The 27,403-nt window shown below is 38.4% G+C and overlaps 1 long non-coding RNA gene and 3 other non-coding genes across 4 annotated transcripts; 3 read left to right on the plus strand and 1 right to left on the minus strand.

Annotated features, from left to right (window-relative positions):
* Positions 1-10,772: 10,772 nt before the first annotated feature.
* On the plus strand, positions 10,773-10,846 carry TRNAI-AAU. Its single transcript has one exon. It is a non-coding gene; the product is annotated as a tRNA-Ile (tRNA).
* Positions 10,847-11,135: 289 nt separating this feature from the next.
* Positions 11,136-11,209, plus strand: TRNAI-AAU. Its single transcript has one exon. It is a non-coding gene; the product is annotated as a tRNA-Ile (tRNA).
* A 1,416-nt stretch (positions 11,210-12,625) lies between these two features.
* LOC119540048 lies at positions 12,626-16,808 on the plus strand. Its single transcript, XR_005218015.1, has 2 exons — positions 12,626-13,461; positions 16,306-16,808. It is a non-coding gene; the product is annotated as an uncharacterized LOC119540048 (long non-coding RNA).
* A 7,883-nt stretch (positions 16,809-24,691) lies between these two features.
* On the minus strand, positions 24,692-24,765 carry TRNAT-AGU. Its single transcript has one exon. It is a non-coding gene; the product is annotated as a tRNA-Thr (tRNA).
* Positions 24,766-27,403: the final 2,638 nt, after the last annotated feature.

Genomic DNA, 27,403 nt, shown 5'->3' on the forward strand with positions numbered 1-27,403 from the left:
TGGCATCTGCTCTGGAGTTCTGGTTTCAAAATGGCTTTCTCCAAAATGTCCGTATTAGCTTCTAACGGTCATCTTCAAAATGTATCTCTCAGCTGCAGTGCCTCCAAAATGTCACTCTCAATTACCCTGTGTCTGGGCCTGTGTGAATCTTTTTAAAGTACACCAGTGATCCAATAAAGACCCACCCTGAATGGGTGGAGCAATACCTCCATAGAAACAATCCAATGAAAGTTCTCGCCCACAGTTGATTGAGTTACATCTCCATGGAAACACTGAGCCAATAGGTTCCAAGCCAATCAACACTAATACATCTGCTCACACAAGATTGTATCAAAGAAAATGGAGTTTTGGGAGACATAACACATCCAAACAAGCACACGTGCCAAAATGGTGTTCTCCAAAATGTCAGTGTCAGCTTTCAAAAGCCGTCTTCAAAATGTCTCTTTAAGCTGCATCGGTGAGCTCCTTCTGTCTGAGCTCTTATATATGACTCCAATGATTAAATCAAGACCTACACTGAATGAACAGGGCCACACTTCCATGGAAATAATGTAATCAAAGTTATTACCCACAGTTGGGTGGGTACCATCTCCATGGAAACCACCTAATCCAAAGATTCCCACCTCATTAACACTAATACATCTGCCACCACAAGCTTGCATTAAAGAACATGGCATTTTGGGGGAAATAATATATACAAACCAGCACACAGTGTATGGACAGATGAGTAGAAAAATGGGGACAAAAAGTAAATGAATAATAGCAGGGGAAGGGAGGGCATAGGATGTTTTGGGTGTTCTTTTTTACTTTTATTTTATTTTTATTTTTTGGAGTAATGAAAATCTTCAAAAATTGATTGTGGTGATGAATGCACAACTATATGATGGTACTGTGAACAACTGATTGTACCCTTTGGATGATTGCATGGTATGTGAACATATCCCAATAAATTGCATTAAAAAAGGCAGACTCAAGCCCTAACATGTCAAAAATTACATTAAATGTAAATGATCTAAATACACCAATTAAAAGACAGAGCTAGGCAGAATGGATTTAAAAACATGACTGACTAATATGCTGTCTAAAAGAAACTTGCTTTGAATATAATGATGGAGACAGATTGAAAGTAAAGGGATGGAAAAGATATATCATACAGATATTAATGTAAAGAAATTAGAATTGACTATATTAATTCTAGCACAAAGAAAATTACTAGAGACAGAGAGGGACATTATATAGTGATAAAAGTGTCAATGCACCAAGAAACAAAGCAGTCCAAAATGTGTGAGCATCAAAAAATAGAGCTACAAAATATATGAAGTAAAAACTGATAAAAATGTAAGGAGAAATAAACCAATCTAAAATTACAGTTGGAAGGCTTCAACACCCCCTCTCAACAAGTAATAGAACAACCTAGACAGAAAATCAGCAAAGATATAGAAGAACTCAGCAACACCATCAACAAAAGGATCTAATTGACAGTCATAGAACACTTCACTCAACAAAAGCAGAATACACATTCTTTTCAAGTACTCATGGAACAAATATATGCCAAGTTGAACCATTTCTGTGCCATGGAGTAAACCTCAACAAATAAAAAAGAGTTGGTATGTTCTCTGACTGCAATGGAATCAAACTAGAAATCAGTTACAGAATGATAGGAGAATTTCCAAACACTTGGAAACAAAGAAACAAACTTCAAAGTAATCTATGGGCCAATGAAAACATCTCAAAGGAAATAAAAACTACAGTTAACTGAATGAAAATGAAAATACAGCATAGCAACATTTGTGGGTAACACCTAAGCAGTGCTGAGATGGGAAAGTCTCAAATTAATAATTGTTTTGTTGCCAAAATGCAATATACCAGAAATGGGTTGGCTTTTATAATGGGAATTTATTAACTTACAATTTACAGTTCTTAGGCCATGAAAATGTCCCAATTAAGGAATCAACAGGATGACATCTGGGACACTCTGTCACAAGGGAAGGCACATGGCCAGCATCTGCTGGTCCTCTGCTCCTGGGTTCTGTTGCTTTCAGCTTCTGATCCCAGTGGCTTTCTCTCTCTCAGCTCTTGTGGGTTCTCTTTTAGTTTCTCTGGGACTTTTCTTTCTCAGATATCTCTGGGTGTTTCTTAGCTCTCTGGGCCTCTTCTGTTTTTTTTTATCTTCATAAAGGACTCCAGTAAAGGATTAAGACTCACCTTGAATTGGGTGGGTCACATCTCAATGGAAACAACGTAATCAAAAATTCCCACTCACAACAGGTCTGCACCCACAGGAATGGATTAAAGAAACATGGCCTTTTCTAGGGGCACATAACAGTTTCAAACAAGAACAATCATCTAAGCTCCCACTTCAGAAACCTAGGAAAAAAGAGCCAAATAATCCAAACCAGGCAAAGGGAAACAAATAATAAAAATAAGATCAGAAATCAGTGAAATTGAAAAGAAAAACAATAGAGAAAATCAATGAAACACAGGGCTGGTTCTTTGAAAAGATCAATAAAATTGACAAACCTTTAGCAAGACTGACAAAGGAAAAAAAAAGAGGAAGCAAAATATCAATATCAGGAATGAAACAGGAGATATCACTATAGACCCTGCAGACATCTAAAGAGTAATAAAGGTAATACTATGAACAACACTACACATACAAATTTGACAACTTAGATGAAATAGACTAATTCCTCAAAAAACACCAACTACCACAATCCAACTGAGATGAAACAGATAATTTGAATAGCACCATAACTGTTAAGGAACTTTAATTTATTGATTCCTAATAACTCCCACAAAAGAAATCTCAAGGCTGAGATGGTTTTACTGGAGAATTCTACCAAATGTGTAAAGAAGAATTGACACTAGTTTTACACACTCTTATAGAAAGTAAAAGAACATTTTTCAGTTTGTTTTATTGAGCTAGAATTACCCTGATACCAAAACCAAAAACAGTACAAAAAAAAACAAAAAAAACCTGTGGACTAATATTTCTCATCAAGATGCAACTTCCTCAACTTGTTAAAGAATTTCTACAAAAAACCTACAGCTACTGTTATATTTAGTGGTGAAAAGTGAATGCTTTCTCCCTAATATGGTAGCAAGGCAAGGATCTCTGCCACTACCACACTTATTTAACCCAGTGCTAGAAGTTCTAACCAATGCAATAAGGCAAGAAAAAGAAATAAAAGACATATAGATCAGAAATGAAGATTTAAAACTGTTCCTATTTGCAGATGATATAATTGACTATGTAGAAAATCACAAGGAAACTACAAAAAAGCTCCTAGAAATAATAAGTGAGTTCAACAAGGTTGCAGGATACAAGATAAACATACAAAAATCAGTTGTGTTTCTGTACACTAGCAATGAAGACATGGGCACTGGAATGAAAAATACAATATCAATTAAAATTTCTAAAAATAAAATAGGTGTAAAGTTAACATAACATGTATAGGATACTCAACATAGTCAATTCTACCCAAACTGATATACAGGTTTAATGCAATTCCTATAAAAACCTCAGTAAAAGCAATTCAGTGGAGAAATGATAGTCTTTTCAATGGTGCTGGAACAATTAGACATCTGTGGGAATAAAAATGAACCTGGACCTAAGTCTAACAGTTTATACAAAAGTTACATCAAAATGGATCACAGAGAGGGATGTACCTATTTACTGTTGATGAGGAGGCAGAATGGTGTAGCCTTTCTGGAGGTCACTGTGGTGGTCCCACAAGCAGCTAAGTATGTGGGGGCCACAAGGTCCTGCAACCTCATTATGGGGTATATACTTGGAAGATCTGAGAGCAGAGACATGAATAGACACGTTGGTGTTTATGGAGGCAGTATTCATGATTTGCAGTAGGTGGAGGTAGCCTAAGGGTACACTGACTGAGGAACAGAATGGTAAACTGTGGTGTATGCAAGCAATGGAATACTGAGCAACTACAAGAAGGAGTGAAGTTGTGAGACACACAAGGAGGTGAATGGATCCTGTAGACAGCATTTTGAATGAACTACACCAGAAACAAAGCAAACACTATAATGTCTCACCAATATGGACTAACTACCATGTGTAAACTAGAACTGAATCTTAGAGCACAGCCTAACAGGGAAATGATTATTGTAATGGTCCCTAGATTGTAAACTCTTACAGCAGTCAAATCTATTCCTGAATTGTAATGGCTGTCTCCAAACTCTGACGTGTTTATTCCTTGGTGTATAACCTGACTGGTCTCTGGAACATTGGATATCTGTGTGACACCTGAAACTCACAGCTAGAGCTTGGCAGATATGAATGTCAGTATTAATGCATACAGCAACTGTTAAAAAAAAAAAAAAAGCTGAAAAAGAGCCCAGACTTCAATTAGACATATGAATGACGCAGATCTGGTTAAGACTAGGGCAAATCGGGTCAAAGGGTAAAGGTTGAAACTGATTGTGTGTTAAAACTTCAACTTCCATGTGAGACCAAGGGAAGAAATGTTTATTTGGTATAGGATCTATATTTTCTAAACAATATAACTTCCACAGTGAGTTTGTTCAAACACCACAATCACATGGAACTTTGAACAGGAAGTGAGATATGGTAGGTCTGTATAGGTTAGAGTGAAATAGCAACACATCCTAAAGTAATTTGGGTGGAGAATAAAAATATATATTTGGGGCCCCCCTGAGGATGCTGGGGGAGGTTGCGGAGGTGTTAGTCTCCCTCACCTCGATTGTTGCTGATGTTCTCACAAACACTGGGGACTGATGGCTTGACATGCTGAGCCCTCTGTCTTGGGGCTTGCCCCTATGACGCTTGTTACTGCAAAGGAGAGGCTAAACCTGCTTAGAATTGTGCCTAAGAGTCTCCCCCTGAGTGCCTCTTTGTTGCTCAGATGTGGCCCTCTCTCTCTAACTAAGCCACCTTGGCAGGTGATCGCACTGCCCTCCCCCCCCTACATGGGACCTGACTCCCAGGGGGTGTAAATCTCCCTGGCAATGCAGGATATGACTTCTGGGGATGAATCTGGACCTGGCATCGTGGGATTGAGAACATCTTCTTGACCAAAAGGGAGATGCGAAATGAAACTAAATAAAGCTTCAGTGGCTGAGAGATTTCAAATGGAGTTGAGACGTCACTCTGGTGGACATTCTTACACACTATATAGATAACACTTTTTAGGTTTTAATGTATTGGAATAGCTAGATGTAAATATCTGAAACTACCAGACTCCAACCCAGTAGCCTTGACTCTTGAAGACGATTGTATAACAATGTAGATTACGAGGGGTGACAGTGTGATTGTGAAAATCTTGTGGATAGCACTCCCTTTATCCAGTGTATGGATGGATGAGTAGAAAAATGGGACAAAAACTAAATGAAAAATAGGGTGGGATGGGGGGGATGATTTGGGTGTTCTTTTTTATTTTTACTTTTCATTCTTATTCTGATTCTTTCTGGTTTAAGGAAAATATTCAAAAATAGATTGGGGTGATGAATGCACAACTATATGATGGTACTGTGAACAGTTGATTATACACCATGGATGATTGTATGGTATGTGAATATATCTCAACAAAACTGAAATTTAAAAAGTGGATCACAGCCTCCAATGTAAAATGTAAAATTATACAAAGTTTAGAAAAAGCAGGTGAAAGTCTTCATGACCTAGGGCTGGGCAGATTTATCAGATTGGAGACTAAAATCATAATCCATAACGGAAAACTTGGAAAATTTGACACTATCAAAACTAAAAACCTTTTCTCTGTGAAATACCCTGTTAAAAGAATGAAAAGATGAGCTACAGACTGCAAGAAAACATTTGCACCTTATATTTGATAAAGGACTTGTATCTAGAATATATTAAGAACTCTCAAAATTCAAAACAGTAAACAAACAATCCAATTAGAAAATTGGCAAAAGATATGAAAGGCCTTAAGACAATATACAGGTGGCAAATAAGCAAGTGAAAACAGTCAACATCATTAGCCTTTAGGAAAATTCAAAATAAAACCACAAGGAGATATCACCACACGTCAGAATAGCTAAAATAAGAACATACTAATAATGCCAAATGCTGGTGAGGATGCAGAGAAACTGGATTACTCATAAATTGTTGGTGGGAATGAAAAATGCTGCAGCTACTTGGGCAACAGTTTTACATTTTCTTTAAAAAGTGAAACATGAAATTACCACGTGACTACGCAATTGCCCTCCTGGGCATTTATCCCAAAAAATGAAAACTTACCTTCACATAAATACCTGTAAATGAATGTTTATATCAGCTTAATGGATAATAACACCAAACTTGGAACAATGCAGATATCCTTCAATTAGTGAATGGTTAAACAAATGGGTCCATCCATACCATGGAATATGACTCAGCACCAAAAAGGAATAAACTACTAGTGATACATTCAATAACCTGGATGACTCTCCAGAGAATTTTACTGAGTGGAAAAAAAATCTCAAAAGGTTACATACTGTATGACTCCAATTATATAAATTCTTGAAATGACAAAATTAATAAAATGGAGAACAGATTAGTGGTTGCCAGGGATTACAGGGAGGTTCAGGGTGGGTGAGATGGAAATAGTTATGGTTATAAAAGGGTAACATAAGGGATATTTGTGATAGAAACGTCCTGTATCTTGACTGCTTCAGTGCAATGGTTGTGACATCATACTTCAGTTTTGCAAGATGTTATCACTGGGTGAAACTGGCTAAAGGGACATGGGATCTTTCCTTAATTTTTCTTACAGCTGCATTTGCATCTTCAATTATCTCAAGAAAACACGTTTAATTTGAAAAACTTATCAAGTATCTTTCCAGCTATTTATGACTTTCATATCCCAAAGAAAATTTTATATTGTTGTTTGTTTTGCCCTCGGTCTTTTATTGTGTATTTTTTATTTAGCTTGTGTGATGGTTAGGTTCATGTGTCAGCTTGGCCAGGTGATTGTGCTCAGTTGTCTGGCCAAGCAAGCATTGGCCTATCTGTTGCTGCAAAGGCATTTTGTGGACTTAAATCACCAGTATGTCAATTACGTCTATGGCTGATTATGTCTGCAGTTGGCTAAGGGGAGTGTCTTCTGCAGTGGGAGATGTTTAATCTAATCAGTTGAAGGCTTTTAAGGTGGAGGTGATGGGCTTCAGCAGTCAAAAGATAGAACTTTCATCTCTGCTTCAGCCAGTGTATTAGTTAGGGTTCTCTAGGGAAACAGAATCAATGAGAGGTGTCTATGACTATAAAATTTATAAAAGTGACTCATGCAACTGTGGGTATGCATAAGTCCAAATTCTGTAGAGCAGTCAGCAAACTGTCAACTCCAAGGAAGATGTCCGATGAACTCCTCAGGAAACGAACCAGCAACCTCGACAAACTCCTCAGGAAACGCTTCACTGGGCAGCCAAGGAAGAAGTGAAAGTCCTCTATCTGTCTCGCTTATAAGTCTTCAACTGATTAATTGGATTAAATCCAACCAATTGCATTCTCTCATTGTGGAAGACACATCCTTTGGTGCGTCATCAGTCACAGCTGCAGTCAATTGACTGATGATTAAATAAACCAGCCTGTTGGTTTATTAACCAGCCACAAACGTCCTTGCAGCAATTGTTAGGCCAGTGTTTGCTTGACCAGACAGCTGGGTACTATCACCTGGCCAAGTTGACACATGAACATAACCATCACAGCCAGTCAGTCTTTCTTGGGGAATTCATGAAACACCTTCATTGGAGTTGTTAGCTCGCAGCCTGCCCTATGGAATTTGGACTCATGCATCTTCACAGTTGCGTGAGACACTTTTATAAAATCTCATACTATTTACAGACATCTCCTGTTGGTTCTGTTTCCCTAGAGAACCCTGACTAATTTAGCTTGCCTGTTTAGTGTTGCCAAATAATCTCTTCCCCTTCAAGATATCATCTGTTCACTCCCTATGCAAGACTTTCTGTAATAGCCCAGAATCCAATAGCATGCACAACCTTTCACAACCTGGTTACATCCAATTACCTCTCACTTCTTGATATCCTCATTTGATTTCCTTCCCTCATTCAGGTGCGGGTGAAGCCTGGACTTCCTGCTCTTCATTCACAATTAACCTGTGAATCCTCTTTCCCTGTTTTAAAGGAACCATATCATATCACTGATGAAACTATATATTTAGGTACCAGAATCAGGTACTAACTAAATAGGATGTGAGTACTAATGTGCTCTCCTGAATAATAATTTCAGAGACAGATTTCTTGGACTTATTGTTCGAAATGCTTTTACCTAATTCTTATCTGATCTTTGGATGAGTGAGGGGAAGCAGCATAATACTTTTCAACTTCCATTATAAATGACTCAAGCATTTCACACTGCTGGGACTTCAGAGAATTTATTTTACAGGAGAGAATCCTAACAGGAGTAGTCAATTTATATAAATTATGCCAGACTTGTTACCTTTTCTTATTTTTCCCCATGTTCCATGGAAATTAATGCTTAAAATGGTGGGAATTTAAGCTAATACATCTGAAACCAAGTAAAGGTATACCAGAAACCCATCACAAAACCAATTTGAATATATGTTCTACCTTCTAACTTGAGATTGAAAGAAGAAATTTACCATTGTTCCATTTTCAAAAATTTGTTCAATGTCAACTATGTTGGAGGTATAGTTAGTGTTCTGTGATAAGAAAACACAAAAGGGTCAAGGAGATGACACAAAACTAGAATGGTAATGCATGGAGACCAAGTACCACATTCCACATTCTATTCAGCTTGTTCTGGTGCCTACATTCAGAGTCCACTACTCTCTGCAATATATTGGTAGCTACTGAATGAAAATTTTGCATTCATCAGTTTCTAAGACAGAATTTAAGGTACTCCTTTGATGCCTTATGGGGAGTGATTTTTCATGCAACCTTCATATCCAATGTTTCCTTATCAGCACTCTTTTACAAAACACCTCCACTGTCATCTCCTGACCACAGAATCCTAATTTCCTAGCTGACACCAGTATTCACGATTTTCGCTATCATTTACCTCCCAAACAGTATAAATTTTGTCAAACTTTCTCCAACCTTGCTGGTGATCATACTCTCCAAAATTACGCAGATAAGCCATGAAGCTCAAATATGGACAGTTTCCATGGCACACAGTATTAAGTGCTTTCAAACTTTGTGGCAGTCTGTGGACAGTATTGGTAATCTGTCCTGGTCATTCGTACAGAGACTACATCAGAAGCAGAACTAAAGAAGAGCTTTCTTCAGTTAGAATGAAGATGCCACCTAAGTGGATAGACCATCTCTACACTTAGACAGTTGATCAAAAGTCATGATTGCTATCGTATTTTAAACTCTGGGAGGGCAAGAGAAGAACTGTATGTGATTTCAGTTCCGTTATGCTCCTGGCAAAGATTAGTGTGCCAGTTTATATATATTATGTCCTCCAGAAAAAGTCATATTCTTTAATGCAATCTTGTGGGGGCAGATGTTATTAATATTGATTAGATTGGAATCCTTTGAGTGTTTCCGTGGAGATGTGACTCAATCAACTTGAGTGAAACGTTTGATTGGATAATTTCTATGGAGGTGTTACCCCGCCCGTTCAGGTGGGTGTTAATTGGATCACTGGAGTCATATAAAGGAATTCACAGACAGAAGGAACTCTGAGCAGCTGAGAGTGACATTTTGGAGGAGCTGCAGCTTACAGACATTTTGGAGAGCGCAACCTAGGATCAAGCAGACACCTAGAGAGGAACGTCGTAGGAGAAAGCCATTCTAAGTCCTTCTTCATGTCTTACTGAGATAGATGTGCACATAACATAAAATAACAACTTCAAATAATATCAATGCAATGAGTAGAAAAGTAGGAAAGAAATAGGAAGGTTGTAGAATCTAACTTAGAACAAAGAGATGAAGCAGAGGGTGAATCAGAAATTAGTTGCCCTTCCGGTCCCTCCCTGGGTTGAGATCTGCCAGCAGACTGATCAAGTCTGGGCTGGGAGGAGCGCAACTCGCAGTGGCAGGTGGCTCCTGCCTCCTTCCTCTGAGTTGTCCTACTGAGGTCTTGGCACCTCCGCCTTTCGGCTCCTGACAGCACGGGCCCTGGCCTCGGTTTCCCTTGTTATTAATACGAGGCTCTCGGTTCTGCTGGGACCGGAAAGGGTCAAGAACTCTTGAGATGTTGTTCCCACAGGCGTTTCTTCCCCTTTGATCTAGCCTTGTACTCGGGCGTCCTCAACTGTCCTATGCTGGAACTACAGACGAGTCCTTGACTTCAGTTGGCGAGGAAAGAGGCCGGGACTCCCCAGCTGCGAATTTAGAATCGCGTTGACCGCAGAACTACCCGAAACCAGGCGGCGAGAGAGTGCAAGTTTCCGGGGACCGAGGCTTCCGGGAAGAACAGATCTGCTCGGAATGTCTCCCGGAGAAGAGGAGAATCCGCACCCGGTACGCTGGAGCCGAGTTCTCCGAAGTCTGCGTGGTCAGTTCCGTTATCCGCGAGCCACCATCCCAGGGTTGGAGCAGTTTCGCTTTCGTCCCGGGCCTTTCCGGGGACGTTTTTCTGAGTCGTCTCCGGTCAGAATCGGCAGTTTGAGAAAGACTAAGTTTCCCCGGAAAAGGCAACATTGATTCGTACCGGCGACTGGGTTTTCTCCTTTCTATTTTCCTGAAGCAGGGCAGGAAAAAGGGGAAATGGAAAGAGGAAGAACATTTTTTCCCTTTTTAAAGAACAACACTCGTGGACATTACTTGAGTATGAAGTTTAAAGGTTTAACTGCAAAATCTGCTGTTGTGAAGGCCGGTTAGCTCAGTTGGTTAGAGCGTGGTGCTAATAACGCCAAGGTCGCGGGTTCGATCCCCGTACGGGCCATGAGTCTTTTCGTGTCCACCTACTAACATCTGGCATGTGATACTGTTTAAGAGTGCTGTTCTACTCGCTAGAACAGAGAATTTTGCTTTATATTTATTTATTTTTAAAGAAGTAACATACGAGAGTTAGGATGGAGAGCTTTTAAAAGATGTTACGTGAGGTAGGGCGGGTACAGTTAGGGAATCGAGTAATCAAAATTAGCAAATTTCTTGGTTCATTTTGGGAAAAGCTTGGTCATAGTTTTCGTATATTTTTGGGGTTTAGGAGAGAGAACTCCAGCAGTTATTGTGGCCGGTTAGCTCAGTTGGTTAGAGCGTGGTGCTAATAACGCCAAGGTCGCGGGTTCGATCCCCGTACGGGCCAGGGTTTTTTCTTTTGTTCTTCCTTTTAGGAAACATCCTGTGGTTTGCGTTTGTGCTATTTGACCGTCATCCTTGGCGCTGCCAGTTCCCAAGCCGTTTCCAACTTTTATGAAATTCATTTTGAACATGTATTGTAAAAACGCTGGGTTTGAGATTTGAATGACGAAAATGGATTTCGCGGTGAGGGTTAGGAGGGCGAGAAATCTGGGGCTGCTGTTTGTCTAAGAGCCTCGCTCCCCATGTGCTCTCGTCTTAGAATGCAGTCACTGGGTTTCCTTGTGCGTGGCTCGCGTTTTCTCTTTACCTTGTTCTCTCTCCTCGCCCCTTGCAGTGTCATCAGGGTCTCAACTTTTTTTCTTTCTTTACTCCTTCTCCTGATTAAAAGTATAGGTATAGATGTGTAACTGTAAGTATATTACTTACTATGCAATGGTACCATTTATTAATTCGTTCTAAAATTAATTTTTTTCGGGCATAGACTTTGAGCCAGCCACTATTCTTGACGTGAAGGACGCAGCATTGGCCAAATCAGAAGGCCCTGCCTTCTTGGATTTATTGAGCGCCCATTATGTTCCTGGCACTGTGCTTGGAGTCCTTTCTTACTTCATAATTCATCAATATTGTTAAGATCATTTTCATAAACAACTCCATGAAAAGTATTCATTCTTTTATATGCTACTTGTGATGCACCTAGGGTTCAAAAATGTTAAATTGTTTAAGGTTGCTCAGCAAGTGAATGAACTGAAACCCAGCTATGACCACAGAGCGACCAACCTTTTCACCTGCCTGGTATCTCTTGCATGTGATATAAGCATGTGTTACACATTCACTGGTCAGTACTTTTTCCATTTAGGACAAGGGACACGGGACAGCTATGTTGTTTTATTTCTTTTAACTATTACCTCTTTTAATGTATTCCTAGGAGGAGATGTATAAATATTTGCAGCATGAAACTTATAATTACATAGCAGCAAAGACTATATCATACAGACAATGCGCCAGTCATTGTTCTAAATGCTTATCTTATTAACTGTTACTATCCTCATTTTACAGATGAGGAAACATATGCACAGAGAGATTAAGTAATGTGCTCAAATCATCACACCTAATAATAGATACACACTGTACTGCTTGAAAACCAAAATTATGGATTTTATTCACCTGAGTATGAATTGCACCTTTATCCCAGGACTTTCACCCTCCCTTCCTCACTGATAGAAAAACAAACAATAAACAAATCCAACCCTCTTCCCTTACCTCTTTTTTTTTTTTTTTTGTAAAATGACATTTCACCCATGCTCCTATTCTGACATCTCTTTTATTTTTACATTATTCCTCTCAATAATTTTTTTTTTTTTTTTAGTTTAATGCTCACAACATGTAAGTTTCTTAAATTCTGCATTTAGAAAACCCCTGAATTGCCCGGCATTAAGTAGGGTTTGTGCCTTTGTCAGCCTTCCCCTCCCAGTGGACCTCCCCTCCCACTTCCAGGACTCATCTGGAGTGAGCTGGTCAATTTAAGGCTTTCTGCCTTAATCTTGGCTTTCCACAGTCTGATCTCAATGCAGTGTTTCTCCAGGTGATTGTTTTCCTTTTTTGCTCTGGAAACACACCCTTCCCACCCACAAAATGATTGGACTGCATCAAATGAGCAGGGAAGAGGCCTAGTAGGCCACATTTCTTTTTAATAGAAGCTGATTCATGCTGAAAGAATATGATTATTTGCATCATTTTCATGGCGTGGTAGGCAGAATAATGTTCCCCCAAAGATATCCACACCCTAATCCCCCAAACCTGTGAATATATTATGTTACAAGGTGTGATTAAGGTTATGAACCTAAGGATGAGGAGATAATCCTTGATTGTCAGGGTGGGTCCAGGCTCATCACATGGGCCCTTAGAAGGCAGAGAACTTTCTCCTACTGCAAGCAGAAGAGAGATGTGAGAGAAATGGCAGGAGAGATGAGACAGATGGGAAGGTCTGAAAGATTTAAAGCATAAGGACTCAACAGGCCATCACTGGCTTTGAAGGTGAGGGGGCCACTAGAAGCTGAGAACAACCTCTGGCGGACAGTCTACAAATAAATGAGGTCCTTGGTCCTGCAACAGCATGGAACTGAATTCTGCCAACAACCTGAATGAGTTTGAAACTGGGTTCTCTTCTGGAGCCTCCAGTAAGAAATGCAGTCCTGGTAACACCTTGATATTAGTCTGGTGAGACCCCTGTTGGACTCTAACCCACAGAACTGTGAGGTAAGAAATAGGTAATCTTTTATGCTGCTAAGTTTGTGGTACTTTGTTATGGCAGCAATAAAAAGCTAATATAAAAAGAAATTGTAAAACCACCCACACTTCTTACTTTATCCTGGATTGTATTGCTTTCACCAGTACAATGTAAGAAGAGAAAATATTATTATAAAACAAGGGAGAATAATTTTCAACATCAACACAATAATAATAATGATAATAAAAGAGCTTCGTTTAGTACAATTTGAAGACCCATTTAGAAATTAAGGATTCTTTCATAAGGTAATATGGTCACATGGCTTAAGACCTAAAAACTAAAGTATACAGTGAAGATTTTCCCTCCCCCTTCTATCCTGATCTACTCAGTTCTCAGTTCTCTCTTTTGCCAGTTCATAACACAACCTGTCGTATATAACTACTATTCTTAATCTCATATATATAATTCCTGATTTTCTTTATGCATATAGATATAAATATGAACATATTTTATTTTCCTTTCTAGTTACATAAAATGTAACATTATACACATTGTTTTGCATCTGACTTTTTTTACTTGATATATCTAGGAGATCTCTAATATATCAGCACTTACCGAACTTTCAAAGGGCACATTTAACATTATATATTTTACAGAAACAGAGATTATTTTCAATTGAACTGGTCCAGAAAGTCAAAGTTGAATCTGGAACTTTTAAATCCATCCCAACCCTGAGGGCAGGAAGTATAGAAACAGGACTAGAGGGAGGGAGGGAAGATGGGCACCTTTAATTTTCTGTTATAATGTGAATAGATCCCTTTCTGTGTGAAGCTGTATATTATTTCAAAGTGTTCTAGACTTGAGCTTGAAAGCACGATGTCCATCAAATGAAATTATTCACTTGTTAAGAGCTAGCTAATTTTAAGAAAAGGGCAAAACCCTGACTTTCATACAGATATAAAAATAATCACATGATCAAAAAGAGTGAAATATTCAGGAATATATTTAACCAAAGAGATGCAAGACTTGTACACTGTAAAATACAAAACATTGCTGAAAGAAATTAAAGAAGACCTAAATAAATGGAAAGACTCCCCATGTTCATGGATTGGAAGATTTAATATTAAGATGACAATACTTGTAATTCCTATCTAAATCCCAATGACTTTTTCTACAGAAATGGAAAAACTGATTCTAAAATTCATATGCAATTTCAGGGGATCTTGAATAACCAAAACAGTCTTGAAAAAGAAAAACAAAGATGGAGGACTCATACTTCCTGATTTCAGAACTTACTACAAAGCTACCACTATCAAAACACTGTGGTTTTCATATAAGGATAGACATATAGATAAATGGAATAGGATTGAGAGTCCAGAAATAAACCTAAACATATAAGGTCAAATGATTTTTTATAAGGCTGTCAAGACAATTCAATGGGGAAAAGAATAGTCTTTTAAAACGGTGCTGTGACAATTGGATAATCACAGGCAAAAGAATGAACTTGGACCACTGTCTCACATTATATTAAAAAACTAACTCAAAATGAATCAAAGTCCTAAATGTAAGGCCTAAAACTGTAAAACTTTTAGAATAAATCAAGAATAAATCTTTATGACCTTGTATTAGGCAATGGCTTCTTAGCTATGTCATCAAAAGAGTAAGCAAGAAAAGAAAAAAAAATAGACAAATTGGGCTTCATCAAAATTTAAAACTTTTGTGCATCAAAGGACACTATCAAGAAAGTGAAAAGACAACCTACAGAATAGGAGAAAATATTTGCAAATTATATGTCTGCTTAGGGTCTTGAGTCCAGAATATATAAAGAACTCTTACAACTCAACCTCAAAAAGACAAACAAACCAGTGAAAAATAGGCAAAGGATTTGAGTAGACATTTCTCCAAAGAAGATATACAAATGGCCAATAAGCACAAAGAAAGATGCTCAACATAATTAGCCATTAGAGAAATGCAAATCAAAACAACAATGAGATACCTCTTCACATCCACTAGAATGAGTATAATTTTTTTAAAAAGAGGAAATAACGTGTTGGTGAGGATGTAGAGAAACTGAAACCTTCATACATTGCTGGTGGGTATGAAGAGTTGTGCAGCCATTGTAGAAAACAGTTTGGCATTTCCTCAAAATGTTAAACACAGAATTACCATGTGACCCAGCAACTGAATTGAAAATAGTTATCCAAAAAAATACTAGCACATGAATGTTCACAGATGCACTATTCCCAATAGCCAGAAGGTGGAAACAACCCAAATGTCCATCAACTGATGAATGGATAAGCAAATGTGGTATATCAATACAATGCAATATTCTTCAGCATAAAAAAGTCCTATGTAGAAAGTTCTCATTCAGTCCTATGTAATCAATTCTCGTTCCACAAGGCACTGGGTTAGCAGTTGTAGGGATAAATGAAAATGATATTCTCCATTCATGTAGGGCAAAGTGCCCATTTCTCCCCTCTCCTTTTTCCTATGTCCTTGCAGACATAATAAGTCTGAGTCCTTACTCTAATCTTTGAATAGAGACAAATCTTTCTAGGAATTAAGCTCGATCTCCAGTTTTTACAATTGAGAGGTATCTCCAAGGTCATGTACCAAATAACCTCTAGATATGTAAAAATATACCATTAGAATTAGCTCAGGGGGTCTCTCATGAGATACTGTAGAATGTCATGAGCTGCAGCCCTTTGTTTCTTATCTAAGGCAATAAGAGAAGTTATTGTTCCTTCTTCAGCTTTGCTGTATTAAATGTGACATATTATCCTAATTTTGTCATCACTTTCATGCTACCTTATATGCATATAAATCTTCTAATGCATACTCAATAAATTGCATTCTTTCTCTCTTTTTTACAGATATGGAAGGGTACTTTTTTTGGCAGCATTGTTTTATTTCCCCAGCAAAGTCTTATGAGCCCAGTCGTATAAGATCTGGAAATCCTGACTCAGTGGAACGGTAAGATCTTAAAGTCATTTAAGCGATGCCATCAGAAGTGTGTACCCAGAGAAGCATCAGAGTAAAACAAAATAACTATATGTAGATGACAAAGACTTAAAATGTCTGCGATTGATTTATTGATGATAATTTTCAAAAGTGAAAGATCTGATGCAAGTTCTGACCAAGATGGAATTAACTTCCCCCTTAGCTTGGCTAAACTTTATACAGACTTCTCCCTAAATCTTAGCCCCTGACTTCCCTCACCCTGGCCTTTACAGAATCCAGATGGAACATATAGTACTTTTCTACTAGTTCATTCCAGAAACTGAAAGATCTGCTGCCCTTTGTTTCAGTGAAGTTGAGTTCTGGCCTCTTTTCCCTTTTGTAATGGTCTTGAATAAAGCCATCCTTGCCCGTTTAACATTGTGTGGTGCAATTTTTTCTCTGACAGTTAATAAGAATAATGACACCAACAAGGAAATTTGATTGTTTCTGTGGCATGAAAAAACAATGTATATTAAAGTCATCCAGAAAATGTTTTAAACAAAACAGCTATAAACATAATGATTAACCATCTTTTCAGAGAAATATGAACAGTTCATCTAATTTATAAAAGTGGATGAATATGATCTTTACAGAGAAAAAAATCTTGGGATATAACATATAATAATCCTATACACATACTATACCACAAATACACCAACCCTACAATATGAATATGTTAAGAATATCATGTAAAGAGATTTAGTAAGGCTGGAATAGGCCTCATACATTTGTATATTAATAAAATTCCATAGTTTAGGTAAGTGATGTGAATCCCCAGTTGAAAACCACTGGCCTAAAACATGGCTAGATTGAAATTAAAGAAGTAAAGTTGTGACCAAATTAATACACACAAAAAAATAATTGAAATTATGATTAATAACACCCTACTTTTGTCTAATATAAAAATTAGGGCTCTGATAAATAGAAAAATATCATGGACTGTGGGGGCATCAATAAAACTCTGGGAACTTCCCATTCAGTGTGCAATTTCTGAAATACTTACATTAATATTACCCATGCAAATGTAACCTAAGCATCTCTTTCTTCTCCTTTTCCTTTCCTTTCTTCTTCCTCCTCCTCTTCCTTCTCTACTTCCTACTACTCCTATTCTTCTACCCCCATCCTTGTCCTTCTTCTACTTCTACTTTTTAAAGCACCTCTCCAGATTTGATCAATTCTTCACACGCAACTCACTGATACTAACTGTGCTGGTTTGGATATTATGTCACCCAGAAAGCACCATGTTCTTTAATGCAGTCTTGTGTGGGCAGCTGTATTAGTCTTGATAAGGGTGGAAACACTTGATTAAATTATTTCCTGCCCATTCAGGGTGGGTCTTAATTAAATCACCAGAGTCCTATCAGAGAGCTCACAGGAGCTCAGAGCAGCTGAGAGGGATGTTTTGGAGAGAAGCTAAGAGCTGACACTGAAGCTGACATTTGGAGATGCTTGGAGAGTTTTGGAGATGCTAGCCCAGTGTTTGATCCAGAGAAGCTAAGACAGACAAGCCAGAGATATTTTGGAGAAAGCCATTTTGAAACCAGAATCCAGGAGCAAAGTATCAGCAGATGCCAGCCATGTGCCTTCCCAGCTAACCAAGGTTTTCCAGACGCCATCGACTGTTCTTCAGTGAAGGTATCCTCTTGTTGATGCCTTAGTTTGGACACTTTTAGACCTCAGAACTATAAATTTGTAACCAAATAAACCCCCTTTATAAAAGCTAATCTGTTTCTGGTATTTTGCATAATGGCAGCATTAGCAAACAAACACTAACATAAAATAAACCTAATTATTTTTTATCACCTCTTTTTATAAGGTGAAACAATAAATCTTTGTGATTTTCAAGGGAATTCTGGGAAATCTGAAAGACAGTTTTAGATGCAAAAGATATTCTGAAAGTTTTATTTTACATTTAGGATTTGATTTGGGGAAGGAAAATTAAAAGTTGTCAGGAGATTTGAACACTTAAACTAGAAATCAATCATGTGTGCTTAAGTAACAATGCTTAGCTGTTGCTTCAAAGTGACAAGAAAACATTTAAAAATAAATGTAGAAGGCTACATGATTGAAAAGAACTTTAGCTCATTCCTAAGTGAGAAATCTTTGTTTTCTTAACTATTAGGGATATAATAAAGTCAACATAAACCATAAAATGTTATCTGCAAAAACGCAGAATATCTGCTATTTAAGCAGATAACACAGGGAAAAAAAAACACAACCTTTCATATTGTAGCTGAAGGCAATAAATAGTAAATTAAGGAAATAAGCCTATCAAAATTGAACAAACTTTCCTGATATTTAAACACATTTCATAGTTTTTCAAGCTAAGGTATTATAAAACAAGGCAAATAAATTTCATTTCCAAAATTTGTCCATCATCATGCTCTTTCTTGTTCTGGAACAACCTGCATTTCATTTTAGGACAGATCTCAGGAGTCCACAAGGTCAGAACTAATTCCATAATATTACTAAGAAGTGTTCATCTTTGCTATCTTCAATGAACTAAGGAAGCCTTTTAAAAATCTGTGATAAAATTGTTTATTAATGGAACAAACATTTCTAGATAGTAGTTTTAGATCCTGTGCTGGTCTGAATGTATTATGTCTCCCCAAAGGCCATTATCTTTCATGTAATCTTGTGTGGGCAGACCTATCAGTGTTAATTAGATTGTAATTCTTTGAGTGTTTCCATGGAGATGTGCCCCACCCAGCTGTGGGTGATGACTCTGATCGGATAATTTCCATGGAAGTGTTGGCCCGCACATTCAGGGTGGGTCTGAAATAAATTAATGGAGCACTATGTAAGATCAGACAGAAGGTGCAAGCTGCTATAGCCAAGAGGGACACTTTGAAGAAATCACAGGACCTGCAGGTGAGAGACATTTTGAAGACGGCCGTTGAAAGCAGACTCTTGCTCTGGAGAAGCTAAGAGAGGACAAATGCCCCAAGAGTAACCGAGAGTGACATTTTGAATAGGAGCTGTGGCCTAGAGAGGAATGTCCTGGGAAAAAGTCATTTTGGAACCAGAACTTGGAGTAGATGCCAGCCACATGCCCTCCCAGCTAACAGTGGTTTTCAGGACGCCATTGGCCATCCTCTGGTGAAGGTACACTTTGTTGATCAACCCTTTATGGCCTTAAGACTGTAACTGTGTAACCAAATAAATCCCCTTTTATAAAAGTGAATCCATTTCTGGTGTTTTGCATTCCAGCAGCATTAGCAAACTAGAACAGATCCTTAATACAAGACTTAGTTTAATTAATTGCTTATTCAGCAATTCCAGTTCAAAGGACCTTTAAACACCAATCATCTGACATATGACTGTGCCCCAAGTGAATAAATGGAATCATCGGAGAATAAAAGCAAGGAGCAGAAGGCTCTTGAGATGTAACCCTCTGAGGAATGTTCTGCCGAGTTCAGAAAAATAAAAAAATTTCACTGGAAGTCATTTTTCAGGGTCTGATTTATAAATCCAGTTTTTAAATGCAAGGCAACTGTGGGTAAATGGTCAGATATTCTATTTTTAGTGACTGTTTTTCCCTTCTGCTTGAAGCTTTTTATTTGTTTGTTTAGGTTTGTCTGTTTTACTTTCTTAACTCTTTTTAATCATTATCTTTCTAAGCATATTTCAATTCATTTTTTTACAAAAAATCTTCACCAAATCCCTGTTACCTTGCAAAATGTTAAACGACTTTGGCACTATATATTCTGTCTCATCTTCTGTTATTCCTCTGGAGGAAATCTCCCTTCAGTGGTGTAGTCTGAGTCTGGAGTAACTGACAGGTGCTAGGTGGTCAGTTGGGCTTTTGATTTTTATTATTATTTTTTTTGGCCATGCCTGATTTTTTAAAATACAATTTTATTGAGATATATTTCTATACAAGATAGTTATCCAAAGTGTACAATCAATGATTCACAGTATCATCATATAGTTGCGCATTTTTGAACAGTCAATTTTTGAACATTTTCATTAATCCAAAAAAAAGAAATAAGAATAAAAATGAAAATTAAAAAGAATATCCCAAACATCCCATGCTCTTTATCTCCCCCTATTATTTATTTATCTTTTGTCTTTATTTTTTTACTCATCTGTCCATACACTGGATAAAGGGAGTGTCAGTCACAAGGTTTTCACAATTACACAGTCACACCTTAAAGCTATACAATCAATCATCTTCAAGAATCAAGGCTACTGGATTACAGTTCAACAGTTTCAGGTATTTCCTTCTAAACACTAAAAACTAAAAAGGGATATCTGTATAATGCATAAGAATAACCTCCTGAATGACCTCTTAACTCTATTTGAAATCTCTCAGCGACTGAAACTTTACTTTGTTTCATTTGTCTTCCCCCTTTTGGTCCAAGAAGGCTTTCTCAGTCCCGGAAGTCATGTCCCACGTTGCCAGGGAGATTTATACCCCTGGGAGTCACGTCCCATGTACGGGGGAGGGCAGTGAGGTTCACTTGCAGAATTGGCTTTGACAGTTGGCTTTGATTGCTATGTTCCATTTAATATTACAGGCAAGGATTTATTTTTGTGTTTTTTTTTGGGGGGGGGGAGTGTTACTTAACATGTACCTGAGACATGTATCTGAGAACATATTTGTCCCTCTTTTGATAAGGATAGGGCAGGAATGACACTTTAATGTATCACATATAGTTCACATAGAGACTCAGCCTTCACTGGATTCAGTTCACACCAAGAAAACACTTTGTAGCTTTCAAGTTATTGAGGCTTTTGACCATTGCTTTTGCTCACATTCCTTTGGAAGTAAATGGGGGAGAACTGCTATGAAGAGCACAGGAGCACTGAGACCAGGTTTACTGGGAAGTGTAAAAGGGGTTTTAGGCAGAGTGTGGCACTAGTTTTACTAAAGTGAAAAGAACAATTATGATGGAATGCAAATCATAACCTGTGACTCTACATAAAAATGGGAGGCCCAATGTGTAGGCCTAGGCTACACAGAACTTAGTTTATGAACTACCATGTCGCTTAAGATTCAAGAAAGTAATCCTCCATTTGTTGGTTTATTTCCTCAAAATGCCATTGAGCTCCAATTATTTCCCTCCTATTCAGTAGGTTCCAGTGATGCACAAACAAATATAACAATTCTTAGGGTTGTAACAAAACTAAAACGGGGAGAGTCTAAACTTCAGAAGTCCTCTTTTTCTTGTTCTCAAAAATAAAAGAGGGAATACTGAGGCAAGATGGCGGCATAGAGAGGAGTGGAAGCTAAGCAGTCCCCCTGGAACAACTACAAAAAACCAGAAACAACTAGTAAATAATCCAGAATAACTGCGGGGGGACAAACGAGACCATCCACTCATCATACACCAACCTGAATTGGGAGGAATGCCCGAGAACACAGCATAAAATCTGTAAGTAAAACCTGTGGAACCAAGTCGTGAGACCCCCTCCCCCATAGCCCGAGCTGCGGAGCCTCGTGGTGCCACAGAGAAGCTCTCTCCCAGCAAGCGAATACAGCTCAGCTGAGCTCCAACTGGGGTTTTGAGTGGCGGGTGTGGACTGCTCACTACAGGTACGCAGCCCCAAAAAACAGACAGAGGCTTTGGGTGACGACTGACCTGGGAGAGCCGGAGGGTCGCCTTGACTGGGTCTGTTTCTTTTTGGGCTCGGTGGAGAAAGCCCCAGTCATTTTAAGTTTCCAGGGCTGTGACTCGGGGAAGGGCGGAGACACCACAAGCAGAGAGCGAGACCGTTGAGGTGCTGATGACCTCCACCTGGGGGCTCTGTCTTCTCTAGGAGGAAAGGGGTGGGGCCCTTTCCATTCAGAACCAGACCCCAGAGCCTGGGGGAACACGGCCACACCTCCTCACACCAGTCAAGAATTATAGGCTAACAGGCGTCACCTGCTGGGCAGAAAAGCACAGTGACCCGAGGCATCAAAGGGTGGAGCAATTTTCTAAGACACACCCGCAGGGAAACCAGATACTGAATATTTCTTCCCTCTGTTCTGGTCTGGGAAAACCTGATTTGGATAGACAAGGAAACCATGACTAGACAACAGAAAATTACAACCTACACTAAGAAAAACAAAGTTATGGCCCAGTCAAAGGAACAAACGTACACTTCAACTGAGATACAGGAATTTAAACAACTAATGCTAAATCAATTCAAAAAGTTTAGAGAAGATATTGCAAAAGAGATAGAGGCTGTAAAGGAAGCACTGGACCTGTATACGGCAGAAATCAAAAGTTCAAAAAACCTACTGGTAGAATCTATGGAAATGAAAGGCACAACACAAGAGATGAAAGACACAATGGAAACATACAACAACAGATCTCAAGAGGCAGAAGAAAACACTCAGGAACTGGAGAACAAAACACCTGAAAGCCTACACACAAAGGAGCAGATGGAGAAAAGAATGAAAAAATATGAGCAACGTCTCCGGGAACTCAAAGATGAAACAAAGTACAATAATGTACGTATCACTGGTGTCCCAGAAGGAGAAGAGAGGGGAAAGGGGGCAGAAGCAATAATAGAGGAAATAATTCATGAAAATTTCCCATCTCTTAAGAAAGACATAAAATTACAGATCCAAGAAGCGCAGCGTACTCCAAACAGAAGAGATATGAATAGGCCTACGCCAAGACACTTAATAATCAGATTATCAAATGTCAAAGACAAAGAGAGAATCCTGAAAGCAGCAAGAGAAAAGCAATCCATTACATACAAAAGAAGCTTAATAAGACTATGTGCGGATCTCTCAGTAGAAACCATGGAGGCAAGAAGGAAGTGGTGTGATATGTTTAAGATACTGAAAGAGAAAAACCACCAACCAAGAATCCTGTATCCAGCGAAGCTGTCCTTCAAATATGAGGGAGAGCTCAAAATATTTTCTGACAAACGGACAATGAGAGACTTTGTGAACAAGATACCTGCCCTACAGGAAATACTAAAGGGAGCACTACAGGGTGATAGAAGACAGGAGTGTGTGGTTTGGAACACAATTTTGGGAGATGGTAGCACAACAATGTAAGTACACTGAACAAAGGTAACTATGAATACGGTTGAGAGAGGAAGATGGGGAGCACGTGAGACACCACAAGAAAGGAGGAAAGATAATGACTGGGACTGTGTAACTTGGTGAAATCTAGAGTATTCAACAATTGTGATAAAATGTACAATTATGTTCTTTTACGAGGGAGAACAAGCAAATGTCAACCTTGCAAGGTGTTAAAAATGGGGAGGCATTGGGGGAGGGATGCAATCAGCATAAACTAGAGACTGTAACTAATAGAATCATTGTATTATGCTTCCTTTAATGTAACAAAGGTGATATACTAAGGTAAATGCAGATAAGAGGGGGGGACAGGAGAGGCATGTTAGACACTTGACATTGGTGGTATTGTCTGATTCTTAATGGTGGGTAATGTCCATGATCAACTGTACAAATACTAGAAATCACTTCATGAACCAGAACAAATGTATGACAATACAATTAGAAGTTAATAATAGAGGGGCATATAGGAAAGAACTATATACCTATTACAAACTATATACTACAGTTAGTAGTATTTCAACATTTTTTCATAAACAGTAACAAACGTACTATATCAATACTAGGAGTCAACAATTGAGGGGGGTTGGTTAGGGATAGGGGAGGATTAGAGTTTCCTTTTCTTTTTTTCTTTTTTCATCTTTCACTTTCTTTCTTGTCTGGAGTAATGAAAAGTTTCTAAAAATTGAACAAAAATTAAGTGTGATGGATGCACAGCTGTATGAGGGTACCCAGGGGCAAGTGATTGTACACTTTGGATCTTTGGATAATTGTATGGTATCTGAACAATCTCAATAAAAATGAAAATAAAAAATAAAAAAAAAAATAAAAGACTGACTCAAAGCCAGATGCCATTTGTTATTTATTCTTTTCCTGACACTGACAACAAAACTCAACATCATTTAGCCAAAAATGCTGGGGACCACAGGTTAAGAGATCTAAGAACTTCCAGGACAGAACTTGAAATGTTACTCTTCATACTTACTGAAATAAATTTTTGTGTAACTCATGCCTCCTTCTCTTAGCAACCGCCCCCTTCAAACACTCCGTGCACAGTAATTGCTTTCTAACCACAGAAATTACGTTCCTTATTCTCTTCTTCACAGCTCCTCATATAGCGATCTAATTATCTGATAATGAGGTAACACTTCAAAATGCATATTTTACCAGCTATAAATTCTTCAACGCATTTTCAAACTGTTTAGTGGTAACACATGGAGTAGAAAACGGAACGACAAAGGCCCCGCTGGGACTCGAACCCAGGATCTCCTGTTTACTAGACAGGCGCTTTGACCAGCTAAGCCACAGGGCCCATCTTAGAATAGTATTAATTTACATCATATTTATAACATTTCTGTCAAATGTAAAATTTGCCAGCTTTTACTTGAGTTCGTGACAAAGAAAACACATTTGTGTTTCTGAACCCATACCAAAGCAGAAACTCCCACATTAAACAAGTGCATTTTCCCATGCTAGGCTTTTAAATGATTTCAAATGGAAACGAGCTGAATTTCCATTTTGTGGTGACTATCGCCCCCTGGAGAAAATACTGGATACTACAACATATTTTAAATTTATTTCTCCGTAAATTCATTCATTTTGTTGTGCACACATGTTGAGCCACTACTGTGCTTCAGGTACTTTTCCAGGTCTTAGAGCTAGAACAGTTAACAAAACAAATTTTTATGCCCTGATATATTCTCGAGGGAGACAAAGAGTACAATTTTCAAAAATCTGCCAGAAAAATTTTAGCAGGACTTTGACGTTGTAGGTACAAGCAAAAAAAGGAAAGAAAAGAATAAAAAGTCGAGGGATGCAAGAACGGACCTCCACCACTGCCGAGCCCACGGCGTTACCTTCTGAGCTAATACATCACACTTGAGTGGAACCATAATGGTTCCTTCTGTTCTATCTCAGTCTGCGCAAGAAAGCAATCCCCAGTGCCAGAGGACATACATGCAAAGGAGATCCGCAGCCACTCCTCTTCCAACTCTTCCAAACCAGGTGCTCTTTTAAAGATAGCTTTATCTCCAACAGAACTGCTGCTGCTGAAACCTGGAGTTCCACAAGGTGGAATACCTATGCCTCTGCACAGTCATGTTTTGCTCCTTGGCCCTCTGGGTTAAAACAGACTCGATTCCTATCTTTACAAATTGTGAAACTTGAGTGGAGGAGTCAGAGAAGAAAAGAGAAAATTAGGGCACAATTTAATAAATAAACCCCACGGTATCCTATTTGAGCCTCTAACTTGGGCATGGTGGAGAGTGCACGTTAGCAGGGTCCCACAACCTCCCTTTTAGGTGAGACCAGTGTCTCTAAAGCCTATGTGAGAATCTCAGATTCCGTGTTGGTTTGAGAAATGTAGAAGGGGTGTGGTGTGTTTGACCTGAATACAGCTTAGCCTGGGAGGGGAGGGTGGATGAAACAAATATCCTGAAATATTGAAAAAATGGCCTTAAGTGCTGTAGAGGGAAAAATCAGGCATATGCAAGGCACTGTCGGCAAGCCCCTGGAGACATGAGAAATCACTTAGTTGTTCTCTCTGTGATAGATGCTCTGCAGACCTGGTTTCCCCTGGTCATTTCTCAGCTCTCCCTCCCAAGTCTAGCCTGTATCTAATCTATTTTCTCTTTCTCACAACACTTCAAGATTCATTCCTTTTTGTCCTATTTTCGGTACCATTTCTCTCCTGACATAAGCAACTTTCTGATTTGTTTATTGTTTATCATTTTGAGTCTATGCATTTTTGCAAAATTGACATTTTTGCTTTGTGGGCATATAGTTTAAATATACATAAATGGCCTGTTACATATTCTCATGTCTTTTAATAAGCATTATCACTTTAAAATCCAGCAATGTTGCCCTATGTATTCCTAACTCATTTCTTCTAACTGCTGTAGTAAGTCCGAGCATGGGCATGCACCATGTCTTTCCAATCTTCTGTGTCACTGAGGAACCCAAAGTTTGCCTTCATTGTCCCAGTGCTAGAAATAATACTACTTACACATCCATGCTCCTTTAAGTATCAGTGTGAGAGTTTCTTTGGAATGTATATGTAGGAACAGAGTGGCTAATTAATCACCAGTCAGTCTACATGCCCAACAGCACTTACATGTCCCTTTATTCCTGTCAATACTTAATATTATCCAACCTTCACTTTTGTAATGTTATATGTACAGAAAGATGAATCTCATCATTGTTTTAAAATTTGCATTTACACATTTTCTAAAGATTTTGAGCACCTGTTTATGTCTATTAGCTGTTTGAATTGTATTTTATGTACATTGACTTTTCCTATCATTTGCCCATGTTCTTATTGAGGTTGATATATTTTTCATGTTGATGCACAGGAGGTATATTATATATTCTAGTTATTACTCTTCTGTGAATTTTAGACCATACAATATTGTTTATAATTATATTCCCCCTCTATTGACTTCGTTAATTGGAAATTTGGCAGATCTTTGATTTTGTGGTAAATTTACCTCCTTTTTTTTTATTGTACTTTTAAAGTTATGTTTAAAGGGTCTTTCCCTCCTATTAGGTCAAAAAACATCCTCGTCCATTAAAAAAATTAATATATAGGTTTTCTTTTTCACATTTGGGCTGCTGATTCATCTGGATAAGTGTCTTAGTTTGCCTGGCCTGCTGTAACAAAGTACTGCACAGTAGTTGGTTCAAACAACAGAAATTTATTGTCTCACAATTCTGGAAGGTAGAAGTCTGAAATCAAGGATTTGATTCCTCTGAAGTCTGCAGGGTTCAGATGATGGCTGGCAATCCATGATGTTCCTTTGCTTGTGGCATAACTCAATCTCTGTCTGGGTCACGTGGCCACCTCTCTCTCTCTATTCATCTCTGTCTTACTATGTCCACATTTCCTCTGCTTATAAGGACAGTCTTATTGGATTAGGGACCACACTAATTCAGTTTGGCTTCACCTTAACTAA

Source organism: Choloepus didactylus, chromosome 7, assembly GCF_015220235.1.
Source record: "Choloepus didactylus isolate mChoDid1 chromosome 7, mChoDid1.pri, whole genome shotgun sequence".
In the NCBI taxonomy this organism is placed as follows: domain Eukaryota; kingdom Metazoa; phylum Chordata; class Mammalia; order Pilosa; family Megalonychidae; genus Choloepus; species Choloepus didactylus.